The sequence below is a fragment of the Pteropus vampyrus genome, unplaced genomic scaffold (assembly GCF_000151845.1).
Source record: "Pteropus vampyrus isolate Shadow unplaced genomic scaffold, Pvam_2.0 Scaffold210, whole genome shotgun sequence".
Lineage (NCBI taxonomy): Eukaryota > Metazoa > Chordata > Mammalia > Chiroptera > Pteropodidae > Pteropus > Pteropus vampyrus.
In genome coordinates this window covers 572629-589298 of record NW_011888991.1, presented here as the reverse complement: position 1 = coordinate 589298, position 16670 = coordinate 572629, and the positions used below count along the sequence as shown (strand labels likewise).

Genomic DNA, 16670 nt, shown 5'->3' with positions numbered 1-16670 from the left:
AAATAGTTCATAAAGTTTAAATTCTGTGTCGTTCTGAGTAGCATGATGAAATTCCGAGCCATCCTACTCCATTCTGCCTGGGAAGTGATTCATCTCTGCCCAGTGTATCTATGCTGTTTGCCTTCTTCCCCCTTAGTCATTTAGTAGCTGACTCCATTATCAGATTGACTGTTGTGGTATTGCAGTGTTTGCGTTCAAGTAATCCTTATTTTAGTGTTAATCTCTTACTGTGCCTAATTTATAAATTAAACTTTATCATAAATATATATGTATAAGAAAAAAACATAGTATATATAGTGTTCAGTTCCATCAACAGTTTCAGGCATCCACTGGAGGTCTTGGAACATATCGTCCTTGAATAGGGTGTCTGCTGTATTCCTAGAGGACATAAAAGGACAGTATTACCACCATGTGTTAGCATCGGAATCAAATTGTGAGGGAAATTTTCACTGGCTCTCACACTGGATAAGACATTTTGTTGCAAATGACAGAAGTACAACTTGTAAAAGAGAGTTAAGTGACATAGTGGCTTAGGTGATTCAAAACTCCAAGCTGGTTACTAGCTTTAGGGATAGTTGGATTCTGGGCTCACTTTGTCAGAGTTAGGTCTCTTCCACTTGTGTCTACTTTAGTATGAATAATCTTCATTTAGTCACTGCCTCTCTCAAAGCAACAAAAGTATTCCTTCCCAGTTTGTTTCAATGAAATACCTGTGTTTAGCTCTGATATTATCAACTCATGTCATGTACCCATAACTGAACCTGTAACTATGGTGAGAGGAGTTTAGTGTGAGGATCACCCAACCCTAGGACCTGTGGGTGAGGCCAATCTAAACAGAGGCAGGTAGACTGAGAATGGGTAAGGGAAAGTGCTGACATTGTAAGGGAGGAGGATTGATGCTAGAGATATTCCATCAATAAATAAAACAGCAGATGTTTAATACAGCTATGTTTAAGGTAAACATCCATTAATGTGTAAATTATAGTTTTTTGGTAGTAAGATATGGATATTAATTCTGGCTAACAATAAAAAATAGCCACATTTATCAGAAGGGTAGAGGATTGGAAATAAAATCCAAGAAAACAAGTTGGGAAACTGAATTTAGGAATTTAGGACACCGTATCTTCAGGAATTCAATCTTGGACTGTTGCTGAAGGTACCTCTGAGAATTTACCATAAATCTTTTATTGTTTGAAAAAAAGAGTTGAATTGTAGGGAAAGAGTGAATGATTTGCCTACCTTGGGTCATGTCTCCATCCTTTGCTCAGGAGAGAGGAGAATCATGAGGGTTCCTTGTAAAGTATTTTTGCTAATAATGTATCTAGTGGGAGAGGGGTTGTTTCCCAAATCAAAATCTGAGAAACTGTTACCAGAAGAAATGGAAATGGATATTTGACAGGCAAGAATAACACAGAGCTCTGCAGTCATGTTCTCCATTATCACGTAGAGTCCTTTGGGAAGGGGTTTATGTAATTTAGAATTAAGTGTACTGGGTTTTAACCATGGCTCTACTACCAAGTATGTGATATTACATATGTAACTTAATATTTCCAATCCTTGGCTTTCTCAGTGTGAATAGTTTTGGTACCTACACTTTAGATGTCTAGAATAAGAAAGGGTAGTAGCTTTGATAATGATGTAATAAAGATATGATCAACCAACAGTTGATTGAGTGAGGTATTACTAGTCTTATTAATAATTTGACAAATGTTGACATAGTACTGAATGTGTATTTTTACACACACACACACACACACACACACACACACACACACGCACACACACACACACACATCCAAAAAATATGGCCTTTTGTCTTTTAAGATCTCATGGTGTCATGCAGTGGAAAGAAATGTGAGTGAGAATAATTAGGTTTGAGTGCTTTTCCTGATACCCGTTGTGACTGACTATATGACCACCTTCCAGTGTTTACATTCACGACAATACAAAAGACAAGAGACAAAATGGATACTCTACAGAAATATATATATTTTTATCTTTACATAACTTTTTGAGCATTTACTATATAACAGGTACCTCCATGTGTTAATTCATCCTCACAATAACCCTATGAGGTAGGCTCTTGTATTATGTCCTTGTTATAGCTGAGCAAACTGAAGCACAGAGTTAAGAAATTTGTTCAACATCTTACATCTAAAAGTGGCAGAGCTAGGATTCAAACCCAAGTACTATATGAGCATTTTGTTAAACTGCCTCTTCTCTACATGTGAAGATACTATTCATTTATCATTATCCTGTTTAGTAGACTCAATAGGAGTTAGAAAATGTTGAGACATTTTGAATATTGTGTAAAAAATGAAGAGTAGATGGACTTTAGTGGGAAATCGTCTCTGGAGAAGAAAAACAACAGCAGGAGAGACAATCAACAAATTAGTTTCTTCTCTTCTTCATCTCAGCTCACCTTAGATGCAGTTTTTTTCTGGTTGACAGATGTTTAATGTTTAAGGCTTTATGGATCAGCAATTTCCCATCTTCTACTTGAACCCTTATGCAGGAAAGAAATTACCTACTCAAATTGATTAAATTAACAGTGAAATAAATATATGTTCACAAACATTTTAGAATAGAAACAAACTTAATGTTATACTTTGAAGGAATTAAAAACTAAAATAGAAAAGGCACCATGAAGATTCTTATCATGTTGAAGAAATATATATCTTAATTAAGAATAAGCAAGATCATATAGTGCTAGGTTTTCACATCATCTGTCAATGGTCAAAAGGTTACTATTATGTAGAAATTACTTGAATTCTAGTCATCTGATTAAGTATATAACAGCAACTGTTCCTCAGTGTTCAATTCTGAGCGGAAGTTCATTTTTTTTAGTAAGAGAGATATTTGTTATAACTTTGATTGTTCTCTCGCAATTGTCCAAGATCCCTCTGAACTCAGTGATAGCAGTGTGGAAAGTAAGGAGAAACTTAGACATAGATTAGAAGTTGGATATGGTCCATTGACTTGAAGAAGCTTAAAAAGAGATTTTGTGTATATAAGAACAGTTTTTTTCTTTTTTTTTCTGAACAGCAGTTGTGAATTGACAACAATCTAGAAAGACTTAAAATCTGATGCATAAAGAAATTTTTGTAAGCAGCATTCAGCATGCCGCAGGGAAAAAATAATGGAGTGAACCAGGGTTGTGAATGTAGAAGTAATTCTAGGAATTAACTATTGTATAAGACCTTTTTGGTATATTTATGAGTCTTTCAGTGGGAGAATAGTGATATAGGCCATTACCACCTCAACTGAACAGCGTTCACACCTACCCATCCATTCATTTACTCACAAGATCACTGAAAAACTTCCCACCCACCTAATAGTTTAAATTCTTAAACTGGGAGCCACTACGCGTGTGTGTGTGTGTGTGTGTGTGTGTGTGTGTGTGTGTGTGTGATGAGAAGGAAGGCAGGGGTAGGAAGACAGCTAGAGGAAGAGAAAAGGGCTCTGCTTAACAGCCGTTTGGTCTATATGTCACCCATCTCTTGAAAAGCTCTGGGAGTGAGCCCTGGGCACTGAATTAGGCATTTGGCATGTGAGGTGGTGATTCCTAGACTCCAATCAATTTTCTTGTTGCACATATAACCCATCTATAGAACATATGTTCTACAGGGATTATTAATAAACTTGATACCCAATCAAAAGGTGTCTAATAGTATGATGTCAACACTTAAATGTTTCTTTAGACTTTTATCAAATCAGCCATCTCCAACACATGAACAGACGGAGTTCTAAAATATTTTTATCTATATTTTTTTAATTGGGAGTGTGTGTGTATACTTTTTTCTCTCCAGAATTCTTTCTATATTGGTTACGTTCCAAGCCTCACTAATAAAAACATTTTTTTTTTTTCTGGGATGTTCCTGGGTGGTGATGTGACAGATACATAGACAAAGTGCTGTAACTATGATAACAGGAATCATCATAACACCTGGCATTCACTGAACACTAATTATGCGAGAGGCACTGACCTGAGGACTTTCCATTCACTGATTTATTTAATTCTCACACAATCTCTATGAGATAAATATAATTTTCTATTTATAGATGAGGAAACTAAGGCATTTAGTGTTTGAGTAACTACCCAAGGACCCTCGATTAAGAAGGGGCAAGTCTGGATTCAATGAGACAGTCTAGCTGTAAATCTGCCCCCTTAACTCCTGTCCTCCAGTGGGGCAGTGCTACAGTTCAACATTTATCAAAATCCAATTTATGCCGGGCACTGTGCTAGGTGCCATTGATACAATGGCAGCTCATGGGAGTTGCTGGGGCAGAGGGGTGTGGACAAATAACTATACACAGTGCACTGAACAGACATGTATCAAAGATAATCAAGTAGAAAAGGAAAGATTCTATGGCTGCAGCAATATCTGAGATGCCTTTTGATGCACAGGAAGCAGTTTCAACAAGAGATGGGAAAGGATGTTGCAGAAGGGAGAACTAGTACATGTACACCGCACAGGGCGGGGAACAACTCTCTTGTGTATATGGGAAGACTCTCTTCCAACATCTTTTCTCACTTAGATCTTGTGAAAAAGGTCAAATTTACAGTTTAGGCTCTGGATTGACTCAAGATATGGATAAATTTTTCCCCTCAAATATGTCAAGTTTTCAAAGTCAGAGTGTTTTTTGTTTTTTGTTTTAATTTTATTAATGCTTTACTTTTTAAAACTTTTAAAGAGCAGTTTAAGAAAGGTACAGAAATTGAGAGAAAGGTATAGAGATTTCTCATATACCTCCTGCATACGACACATGCACAAGCTCCCCCATTATCAATATCTCCAGAATGGTACATTAGTTAATAATTACCACCCAGAGTCCATAGTTTATCTTATGGTTCGCTCTTGGTGTTATGCATACTATGTGTTTGGACAAATGTATAATGGCATGTATCCATCATTACAGACTGAGTTGGGACAGAGATATAATAAAAAGCAGGAAGAGAGATTGAGCATTTATCTTCCTTAAGGCCCACCATAGACTCCCTTCTGGACTTGGCCAGGTGAAAAAAATCTATATGGAAGTGGGAGAAAATGAACTGAAGTATCAGATGACAGGTAGAAAATGCAAAAAGGGGGAAAGTTTGCGTGGTGTCAGTTTCTTTGGCAAGGATGTATGTCAATCAATGTCTTTTTGTATTTTTGTAATTCTTGATAGATAGATGAAGGGTGCTTACAGTACGTGATGAAGGACTATTTAATATTTGAGGGCATTTTCCATGTGCCAAGCATTGTGCTGAAGGCTTTGCAAACTTTAATTTATCCACTTAACCAGATTGCAGTAGCTACATTTATTAGCAACATTTTGCAGATAGAGATTACACGACTGCTAAGAAGTAGAGCTAAGATTCTAACTCAGATCTGATAGACTCAGTTTGGGGTTTCTTAGGATGAACTTTCAGGCCTCCTAACTGCCTTATCATGATCCCTTCTAGGTGACTTTCTTCTGTGGATCTTCAGATAATAGTGAATATGGACATTTATGGATACATATAAGTACAATGATGGGAATGCTCAGTATATCAAGAACTTGTCTGAATACAGTTTATTTTTTATTTGCATGACTAGGGGGAGAGTGATTTTAAAATAGTTCTTCGTGTTGAATGAATTTAAAACTGTTGCCAAGTTTTGGTTTGGACTTTTTTTTCCTTCAAAAATATTTTTTTTCTTGGCTTCAAAAACTGATTATATGTTCTTGAAATAGAGAATAGAATATATATGTCCTAGTTTAGAATTCTGGAAAACTTGTAATTAAAGTTTTGAAATTACATTTTGAATCAAGAAAGCCCAATTTATTTAATCTGCTTATTGCAGCTTTCCAAGATAAGATTTATCAGAAGGCAGAAAAGTCTTCCTGACCACTGGCAAGTTCTTCAAAATGGGCACTTTGATTAATTATGATCCTTTCACTGATTAAACATCAGCAACTAATCTTCTAATATTATAGGACGTAACCACTGCTATATTTGTTGGAAAATGCAAGATTAAGGATGCAGAGAATAATATAAAGTTATGATTATGATATCAGATTGTCCTAGCTATTGTAACTGCGGTTTCTTAAAGCCCGGTGGCTTATTTAATCTGAGCACGAAGAATAAAAAATCTTTAATAGCTATTTTCAAAGACTATATGGTCTTTTTGTAATTGTATAAGCTAAGAGCAATATAGCAATAGGTATTTATTAAATATCCACTACATGGGAGACTGCTAGAGGAAAATAAGTGTCAGATGACTAGATTGCTCTATCTAATTTTCACACAGACCATGACTTTTGAACAGGTAAGAGCCTTTCTTTTACAAAATGACTCCAAACTACAGCTGTAAACCCAACTGTTGGATTCCCATGGACTCTCTAGGCTGGGAGGGAGGCCATCTAATTGTTGTTTAATACCTTCTGATCTGCAGCATTCTTTCTGAGAGGCTACCAAGTCTTTTCTGGAATATTTCCCACCATGAGTAGCTTATTCTAAAGCAGATCATAGCATTTTCAAGTAGTTTGGAACATTAAATGTTTTCTTCCTGCAACTTCTACCTATCGGTTCTAATTTTAGTTGCCCCATACTTTAATATCTTTAACAGTTTTAGATGTTTAAAACATAAACCTTTATAACAAAGAGAACGGATTCTTAAGCAATTGTAATGGTATTTAAGAAAATGAGATCATGTGCCATATTTACCCAGAAACAATGCTTTAATAAAATACTAAAAAATAAGGTAACTTTTAGAAATAAAAAACAAATTTGAACCTTCAACATGGATTCTGAGGTTCATTAGAAAACGTGTACCTGCCTCTTTCATGTTACTTATTACCTCATTAGGGAAAGCAGGATAGTGGTTAATGTGGATACTAACTCTATGGTTTAGAGTTAGTATCTCAACTACTCACAAGGAGCACCACTTTGGGCAAGTCACTCTTCTCTCTGGGTCTCAGTTTTGTTACCAGTAATAATAAGATATCATAGGATTGTCATATGATTGTAATAACATAATGTTTATAAAGTACTTAGCAATGGGCCTGGTTCATAAAAATCTCACTCAATAAAAATCTTCATTCAACAAATGTTCATTGATGACATGACTATCAAAATATCTAAAGAATGATTCTGTAGCTGACACTTGATAAACCTTGCTCAGAAAATCTCTTTTAATGTTGCGTTTTTCCACATTATTTCTGGCAACACCTGAAGAAGATAGTTTATTTATGTTTTAGGAGAAATGTCATCAGTTTATAAAACACTATTTAGGTGCAAAACACTGTTATCAAGGAATAATTTTTTAGCATAATGGTCAAGATAAGGAAAAGATTTGTGTATTTTTTCAGAATATACTGTCCATTAAAGAAGATGTTTTATAGCCATGCCACCCTGAACGTTCCCAATCTCGTCTGATCTCAAAAGCTAAGCAGGGTTGGGCCTGCTTAGTACTTGGATGGGAGACCACCTAGGAAGACCAGGTGCTGCAGGAGTAAAAAATAAAAAATAAGAGATTGTACATTGACAAGGTCCTTGCAATCTGTGAGGTCAACCAAGGGTTGCCTTGCCTAAAATAAAATAAATAAAATAGTAAAATAAAATAAAATAATAAAAATAAAGATGTTTTGAGTTACTACTAAATATTCTTGAAAGGTGCCATTTCAAAGATTCTCTTCTTAAGCTCATTAAATTTTTTCTTTGACCCATTTTAGGACAGGCCTCCGCAATATGATGTTCATGTATTTTTCTGTTGCCTGTAATGAGACTGAACTCTATATTTACTTATTTTCACCCCTCTGTAGAGCCATTTTGATACCTAGTTATTATCTAAGCAATTCCCTCATCAGAATAAAGTTCTCAGTCTTGATGTTAGCAAAACCAGATTTTAAAACTTTTTACTTTAAACCTATGTATCTTGCAAGTTAGCACTAACCAACCACACAATAAACATCAGGAACAGCCTGTGCTTTCTTTTCTTTATATTTACACGTGAATGTCCTGAGTATTTGTACATAGTCCTTCATGCACTGTGCCTCTGCAATTTTCTGCTTTTCTGTAAATAGAATTTTTCAGATCTTGGTACATAGGCCAAATCACTCATTACATTTGGCACTGCATTTTCTGTGCATGGTTGGGCACAGAGCCTTTTGCTTCTTAAACTTCTCTGAAGAGATCTATTTATCCTAGTAATTTGGCCACCACCTATGTTGATTCTAGGGTACCGATAAGCACTCCTGGTCTCCCCATCATGCTTAAATATGAACCGGGCTTTGTCTCCAACCCTCAAGAATTATGATGGTACAGAGTCACACCTACACCTCCAGACATTTCACCTAAGCCATCAAGCAGATCCTGCACAGCAACTGGCAAAAAAACCCTCATCATGCATTTATATCTTGCTTCTACATGTTGTAGAAAAGATGCAAAGGCATTCAATTTACACTGGAAACATACTGTTTTTGAGATGCCTACACAGATAATATTTATTATTTCTAAACTGGGTGCAAAGAGTATAACATATATAATTTATTTTTCACATAAAATTAAGTCTATCTGGAGTTTACATTTTTTTGAAAGAAAAAATGCAACCTGTGAAAAAAAAATATTTTCTAGACTTATAATATACAAATTAGATTAATACAGCAAAGGCATCAATATTTATTGGGTACCTAGGTTGTGCCAAACAGTGTTCTAGATCTTTTCAATATTTTGTCTCACTTTATGTCTAAAACAAACATGAAAAAAAATATATTGTTGTTTCCTTTTTTAAAAGAAGGAGATGTGATAGATTGACTATAAGTTTTCATGCCTTCCTATATCCATGCCCTATGCAATGTGACTTGACAATAACTTTTATTAAGAGATAGAGTTTTTCTCTAGTGCTTGATTATGGACTATCCTGTGACTTGCTTTGACCACTAGAATGTGGTAGAAATAGACAATATTCCACTTTTCAATCTAGCTCCAGAGGCCTTGCTTACTTCTACTTTCTGTCTTTGAACCCTGCTCAGGTGCCATGGCAACAAGCCCAAGCTAGCCTGGTGCACAATAAGAGATCCAGGTTCCGGTTCTTACACTTTTCATGGCCAAGAGCCAGCCAATCACCAGACATGTGAATGATACCTTTTCTAGAACCCAGACCCAGCCTCTGACCCAGCTGACTACAGACCCATGATCCAGGCCTAAAAGATCAGCCAAGCCCAGCCCAGATCTCAGATCATCAGGACCACCTGTAGATTACTGAATAACAATGTGTGCCTCACGTTTCAAACCACTTTGCTTTGGGGGATAGTTTGTTACACAGCAGTAGCTATCTGAAATGGGAGGCTCTGTTCCTTTTACTTTTACTTTTCAGTCAACCAATATAGTGATGCTATCAAATTTAAAAAGAAAGAAAGAAAGAAATTATTAAATGCTTCTTGATGTGCAATCTTGTGAAGACCAAAGTTAACTCGTTTGGTTATCAATAAAATTCAGAGGAAAGAATCTTATTTGCATTCACAGATGAGGAAACCGAAGCTTAGAAGAGCTGCCTTGTACCATGTCACTCAGACACCAAGTGGCAGTGCTAGAATTTGAGCACAAGCCTGAAGCCCATGTTCTTTTTCTTCTAGCATTTCTCTTGTCTCCTATCCCCTTCTGATGTTGATGTTTAGCAGTTACCTTAGGAAACATGCCACGTTAAGTAGTCCTTACTATTAGATACTTTGGAAATCCTACAGAATATCTTAGTAGAGGGTTAATTATTCTTAATAATTACTATTTTTCTTGTCCTTTGCTTTTGGGCCTACATCAGATGGTAGAAACACACAAAACCCCATATCTTCTTTCAAAATCCAATCCCACAGATTTAAGGGATTTATTTCACCTACCATAGGATTTGATCAAAATAATATCAATAACAGCACTCTTCAAGTTATGTGACCATCAGTATAAATAATCCTTCTCATTGAAACTTACATTGCATCGGAACTTCTGTGCCTTTCTCCCTGACTTCAGCTCCCATTCTCCATCCCTTTTTGCAGCATGCCATACTTACTTTCTTGTTGCTCCTCAGTCATTCTGCTTTAAGTTCATCATGTTTGCTATTTTCTTTGCATGGAAATAAGTCCAGATCCTTGTGGATACTTCTCTTCGCTCAGTCCAAAGTCTAATCCACCTTCTGAGAGAAGCCTTCCTTGTTTAAAATTGACCCTGCAGAATTCTCAACCACGTTCCGTTGTTTTACTTTCTTCACTTATCACCATCTGACATTAGAGCAGGGATATTTTCTGCTTTGTTCACTACTTCACCTTTATTGCTTCCAGTCAGGTTTGGCACACAGAAGAAACTCAGTAAACAATTGTTGACTCAATTGCCTAAAGCATTTTGACGTATTCAATGACAAGGTAGAAATTTGCTCAATACTACTCATGTTCCCTTCTCCTAGACCCTTTACAACCCATGTTCACCTTTCTAAGGCAGAGTCACACTGAGATGCAGTAAGGACATTTGGAAAAAGACAGACTTGACCTATTGGTTATCTTCTAGGAGGCTATGGGAAGCTGTTCTTGATGCCATAGTTTGCTCATCTATTAAATACGACTAATCCCTTCTACCTTATGAAGCAAGTGTGAGTTTGAAATGAGTAACTTATATCAGGCATGTAGCACATTACCCACATTATAACAGGCTCTCAAATTAGTGTTCTCCTATCACTGTCCCTTCTCCTAGCTGTCCAAATTCAAGCCACTTATCTGCATGTGGAGTCTGCATGTGGAAACTTTTTCTCAAAGGACCACACAACTTCTGTTACAACTATTCACATCTGCTTTTGTAATGCAAAAACAGCCAAGTCCATACCTAAATGGATGGGTAAAACTTCATTTACAAAGACAGGCAAATGGCCTGGGAACAACAGTTTGCTGAACCTCTGATCTAGAGTCTATGTTACTGTCTTATATAAGGTTTGTCTTCATTCTGGCTTCTTCCTGGTTTGGCTTGATTTCTAAATTTTGTGGAGCTCAACTGGGGATGAGTCTTCCTGATATTTCACCTTCTATTTCAACTCAGGTTAGGCTCCCCATTCCTACAACTTGCAGTTCCTGCAGAGACCCTCCTAATTGTCCCCAACTCACTACCACCATCTCTTAAGAACATACTTTAAGGGCTGGACACAATGGGAGGAGGGAGACATATTTGGTCTGTGAAATTTTCCTGAAGACTCTCAAAAGACACTGCTTATTTAACTGGTTTTCTAAAGCAGAGGTCTGGGAGCAAGAAACACAGGGGTTAATGCTTTGCACTGCTACTTTCAGCACCAGGGTTTTCTCTCAGGCTTTAATTCACAAGTTAGTTCTGCCCTTCTGAAATCAGAGCATCACACACTGTACCAAGTAGTCTGGCTGTAACTTTCGATCACATTTTCAATTACTTTTGGCTGCAAGCAATCTCCCAGATTTTAACAAGCATCCTAAGAGCATCCTTAAGGCACTTTTCATTTTTATCAATTAATTTTCCATACCATACTGGAGATAATGTCCAACAATAGCAGATATCTACTATCCCCAGTGGATTTCCATAAGATTTCAATGAGTTAGAAGTGGCAGCAATCTCTTATCATGTATGTTTTATTTTATTTTTCTTATGATTTGATTTCATTCTGCTTTGGCATTTTATCAGCGACAACATAGACAGATCTAGGTGGTATAAGACTGAAACTTATTCAGTGTGGTGGTGGGAGGCCTCTAAAATAAAATGTGTGTGTGTGTGCGCGTGTATGTGTGTGTGTGCGTGTGTGTGTATGTGTGTGTGTGTGTGTGTGTGTGTGTGTATGTACAGGGCCTTGCAGGGAGTTGTACTAGAGAGGGGCCTTGAACTAAAGCTTCATTAACATCATAGTCATCATAATCATCCAGGAGTATTTTAGAAATCTATGGATATAGGGCAGAGGCCAGACACTCCAATGCCTCACAAATAATGTGAGGAACCGAACTAAGTGCATGTACTGTCATGGGGTAAGTAGAGGTACCCTGATACCCTGGAGAAGACAAATTTTTTCTTTTTTTTAAATTTCATATTTGTTTCAGACATACAGTAAATTGGCTAGATATTTATATAGTTTATGAAGTGATTCCCCCATTTACTCTATCACCAATCTGGCTCTACACATAGCCATTACAGTACCATTGACTACATTCCCTATGCTGTACTCTATGTCCCTGAGGTTTTTGTAACTACTAATTTGTAATTCTTCATCCCTTCACCTTTTTCTCCCAGCCCCATACCCCAACTCCTCTTCCCTCTGGCAGTCACCAGATTGTCCTCTATATCTGTGAGTCTGTTTTCATTTACTTTGTTACTTTTGTTTCTTAGATTCTGCATATAAGTGAAATGATGTGGTATTATTTTTCTCTAATTTCACTCAACATAATAACCTCTAGGTCTATCCATGTGGTTGCAAATGGTAGAATTTCATTTTTTTATGGCTGAGTAATATTCCACTGTATATATGAACCATAACTTCTTTATCTAGTCATCTGTTGATGGATGTTTAGGTATATCTTGGCTACTATGAATAGCACTTCAGTGAACATAGGGTTGCATAGATCTTTACAAATTAGCATTTTTGTTTTCTTTGAAAAAATATCCAGAAGTGCAATTATTGGGTCAAAGGGTAGTTCTAGTTTTAATTTTTTGAGGAAACTCCTAACTATTTTCCAGAGTGTGTGTACCATTTTGAAATCTCACCAACAGTGTATGAGGGTTCCCTTTTCTCCACATCCTTGCCAACACTTATTTTTTGATTTATTGATGATAGACATTCTGACAGGTGTGAGCTGATATCTCATTGTGGTTTTAATTTGTATTTCTCTGAAAATTAGTGATCTTGGGCATCTTTACATATGTCTATTGACCATCTGTATATCTTCTTTAGAGAGACACCTATTCAGGTCTTCTGATTATTTTTTAATTGGAGTGTTTGTTTTTTTGTTGTTGTTGTTGGGTTGTATGAGTTCTTTATAAATTTTTGATATTAACCCATTATCAGATGTATCATAGGTATCTTCTCCCATTCTATAGGTGTTTTTTTGTTTAGTTGGTTTCTTTTGCTGTGCAAAAACTTTTTAGCTTTATGTAGTCCTATTTATTTTTTCTTTTGTTTCCCTTGCCCCAGGAGATATGTCAGAAAAAAAAATTATTAATAGCAATAATGAAGAATTTACTGCCTATGTTTTCTTCTAGAAGTTTTATGGTTTCAGGTCTTACATCTAAGTCTTTAATCCATTTTGAGTCTATTCTTGTATATGGTCTAAGAAGGTGGTCCAGTTTCTTTCTTTCTTTTTCTTTTTCTTTTTTGCATATATCTGTCCAGTTTTTCCAACATCATTTGTTGAAGGAATCATCTTTACCTCATTGTATATTCTTGCCTCCTTTGTGATAGATTAAACCACCATATAAATGTAGATTTATTTCTTGGCTCACTATTATGATCTGTTTTTATGCCAGTATCATGTTGTTTTGATTACTCTAGACTTATAGTATAGTTTGATATCAGGTTGTGTGACACCTCCTACTTTTGTTCATTCTCAAGATTGCTGTGGCTATTCGGAATCTTTTATGGTTCCATATAAATCTTTGGATCATTTGCTCTAGTTCTCTGAAAAATGCCATTGGTTTTTTGATAGGGATTGCATTAAATCTATAGATTGCTTTGGGTAAAATGGACATTTTAACAATGTTGATTCTTCCGACTTATGAGCAAAATATATGCTTTTATTTATTTGTATCTTCTTCAATTTCTTTTTTCAATGACATGATTTTTCAAGAACAGGTCTTTTACTTCTTTGGTTAATTTGATTCCTAGGTACTTTATTGTTTTTGATGCAATTGTAAATGGGATTTTTTTTAAATTTTTCTTTCTAAGTTCATCATTGTTGTATAAAAATGCAGCCAACTTCTGAATATTAATTTTATATCCTGCTACTTTGCTGAATTCATTGATTAGTTCTAATAGTTTTTTGGTTCTCTATATCATGTCATCTACAAATAATGACACTTTTACTTCTTGCTTTCCAATTTGAATGCCTTTTATTTCTCTTTCTTGTCTGATTGCTGTAGCCACAACTTCCAATGCAATGTTGAATAGAAGTGGTGAAAGTGGGCATCTTTGTCTTGTTCCCGATCTTAAGGAAAATGCTTTTCCCCATTAAGTATGATGTTAGCTGTATATTTGCCATATATGGCCTTTATTATGTTAAGATATGTTCCCTCTATTCCCACTTTGCTGAGAGTTTTTAACATAAATGGATGCTGGATTTTGTTGAACGCTTTTTCTGTATCTATTGATATGATCATATGATTTTTACCTTTTAACTTGTTAATGCGATGCACCATATTAATTGATTTACAGATATTGAATTAACCTTGCATCCCAGGAATAAATACAACTTGATCATAGTGTATGATATTTTTAATGTATTGCTTAATTTGGTTGCTAATATTGTGTTGAAGGTTTTTGTATCGATGTTCATCAGGGATATTGACCTATAGGTTTCTTTTTTTGTTATACCTTTGTCTGGGTTTGGAATCAGGACAATGGTGGCCTAGTAAAAAGGATTAGGGAGACTTCCTTCCTCTTCAATTTTTTGGAATATTTTGAAAAGAATAGTTGTTAGTTCTTTGAATGTTTGGTAAAATTCACCTATAAAGCCATCTGGTCCAAGACTTTTGTTTTTTGGGAGTTTTTTGATTACCGATTCGATTTCCTTGGTGGTAATCAGACAGTTCAGATTTTCTTTCTTCTTGACTTAGTCTTGGGAGATTATATGTTCCTAGGAATGTATCCATTTTTTTTTCCAGATTGTCCAATTTGTTTGCATATAATTGCTAGTAGTGTTTTCTTATAATCTTTTGTATTTCTGTGGAATCCACAGTTACTTCTCTTTCATTTCTGATTTTATTTATTTGGTCTTTTTTTCTTGATGAGTCTGGTTAAAGGTTCATTAATTTTGTTTATCCTTTCAAAGAACCAGCTCTTGTTTCATTGACCTTTTATATTGTTTTTCAAGACTCTATTTCATTTATTGCTGCTCCAATCTTTATTATTTTCTTCTTTCTACTTACTTTCAGTTTTGTTTGCTATTCTTTTTCTAGTTCTTTTAAGTGTACTTTTACACTTAAAGTTTATTTGAGATTTTTTTTTTTTTAATTTCTTGAGATAGGCCTATTTTGGTATGAATTTCTCTCTTAGGACTGCTTTCATTGTGTCTCATGGATTTTGAGTCATTGTGTTTTCATTTTCTTTTGTCTCTAGGTATCTTTCAATTTCTCTTTTATCTCACCTTTTAACCATTCATTGTTTAGTGGCATGTTTTTAGCCTCCATGTGTTTGTGTATTTTCCAGTTTTTTTCTTTTAGTTGATTTCTAGTTTTATATCATTGTGGTTGGACAAAATGTTTGATATAATTTTAGTCTCTTAAATTTATTGATACTTGTTTTGTAGCCTACCATGTGGTCTATCCTGGAAAATGTTCCATATGCAGTTCAGAAGAATGTATATTCTGCTGCCTTGGGGTGAAACACTCTGAAAATATCAGTTAAATCTATCTGATCTAGTGTATCATTTAAGGCTGCTATTTTCTTTTTGATTTTCTGTCTGGAATATCTGTCTATTGGTTTCAATAGGATGTTAAAGTATCCTACTATGAGTGTATAGCTATCTATCTCTCCCTTTATGTAAGTTAATAATTGCTTTATATATATAGGTGCTTCTGTGTGGATGCGTATATGTTTACTAGGGTTCTGTCCTCTTGTTTATCTATCCCTTTATCATTATGCAATGCCTTTCTTTGTCTCTTATTACAGTTTTTGTTTTAAAGTCTATTTTGTCTGATACAATTATTGCTACCCCAATTTTTTTCATTTCCATTTGCATGAAATATCTTTTTTCATTCCCTTTACTCTCAGTGTGTGTGTCATTTGATCTTAAGTGGGTCTCTTGCAGTTAGCATATGCATGGGTCTTGTTTTCTTATCCATTCATCTACCCTTTGTCTTGTGATCGGACCACTTAATCCATTTACATGTAAAGTGGTTACTAATAGGTACATAGTTATTGCCATTTTATTATTCATATTTATGGAGTCCCCCCCCTTTTTTTATGAAAGTCCCTTTAACATTTCTTGTAATATTGGCTTGTTGGCGATGGATTTCTTTAGCTTTTTCCTGACTGGGGAGCTCTATTTCACCTTCCATTTTCATTGATAGCCTTGCTGGGTAGAGTATTCTTGGTTGTAGGTTTTTTGTTTTCCATTACTTTGAATATTTCTTGCCAATCCCTTCTGGCCTGCAAAGTTTCTGTTGACAAATCATCTGATATTCTTATGGCAGCACCCTTGTAAGTAACTATCTGCTATTCTCTTGTTGCTTTTGAGATTCTCGCTCTTTGTCATTAACTTCTGGCATTTTAATTATGGTGTGTCTTGGTGTGGGTCTGTTTGGGTTCCTCTTGTTTGGGATTCTTTGTGGTTCTTGGACTTGCATGTCTAATTCTTTTGCCAGGTTAGTGAGTTTTCTGTCATTATGTCTTCAAATAGTTTACCAATTCCTTGCTCTCTCTCTTCTCCATCTGGTGCTCCTAGGATGCAATGTTGGTATACTTGATGTTATCCCAGATATTTCTTAAACTTTCATTTTTTTAAAT

General features: G+C 35.5%; 1 protein-coding gene and 1 pseudogene across 5 annotated transcripts in view; both read left to right on the top strand.

Moving 5' to 3' along the window:
• GRM7 (glutamate metabotropic receptor 7) overlaps nt 1-16670 on the top strand; it is an 827189-nt gene that overhangs the window by 355581 nt on the left and 454938 nt on the right. The window lies entirely within an intron of this gene.
• LOC111747110 lies at nt 7361-7479 on the top strand (annotated as a pseudogene).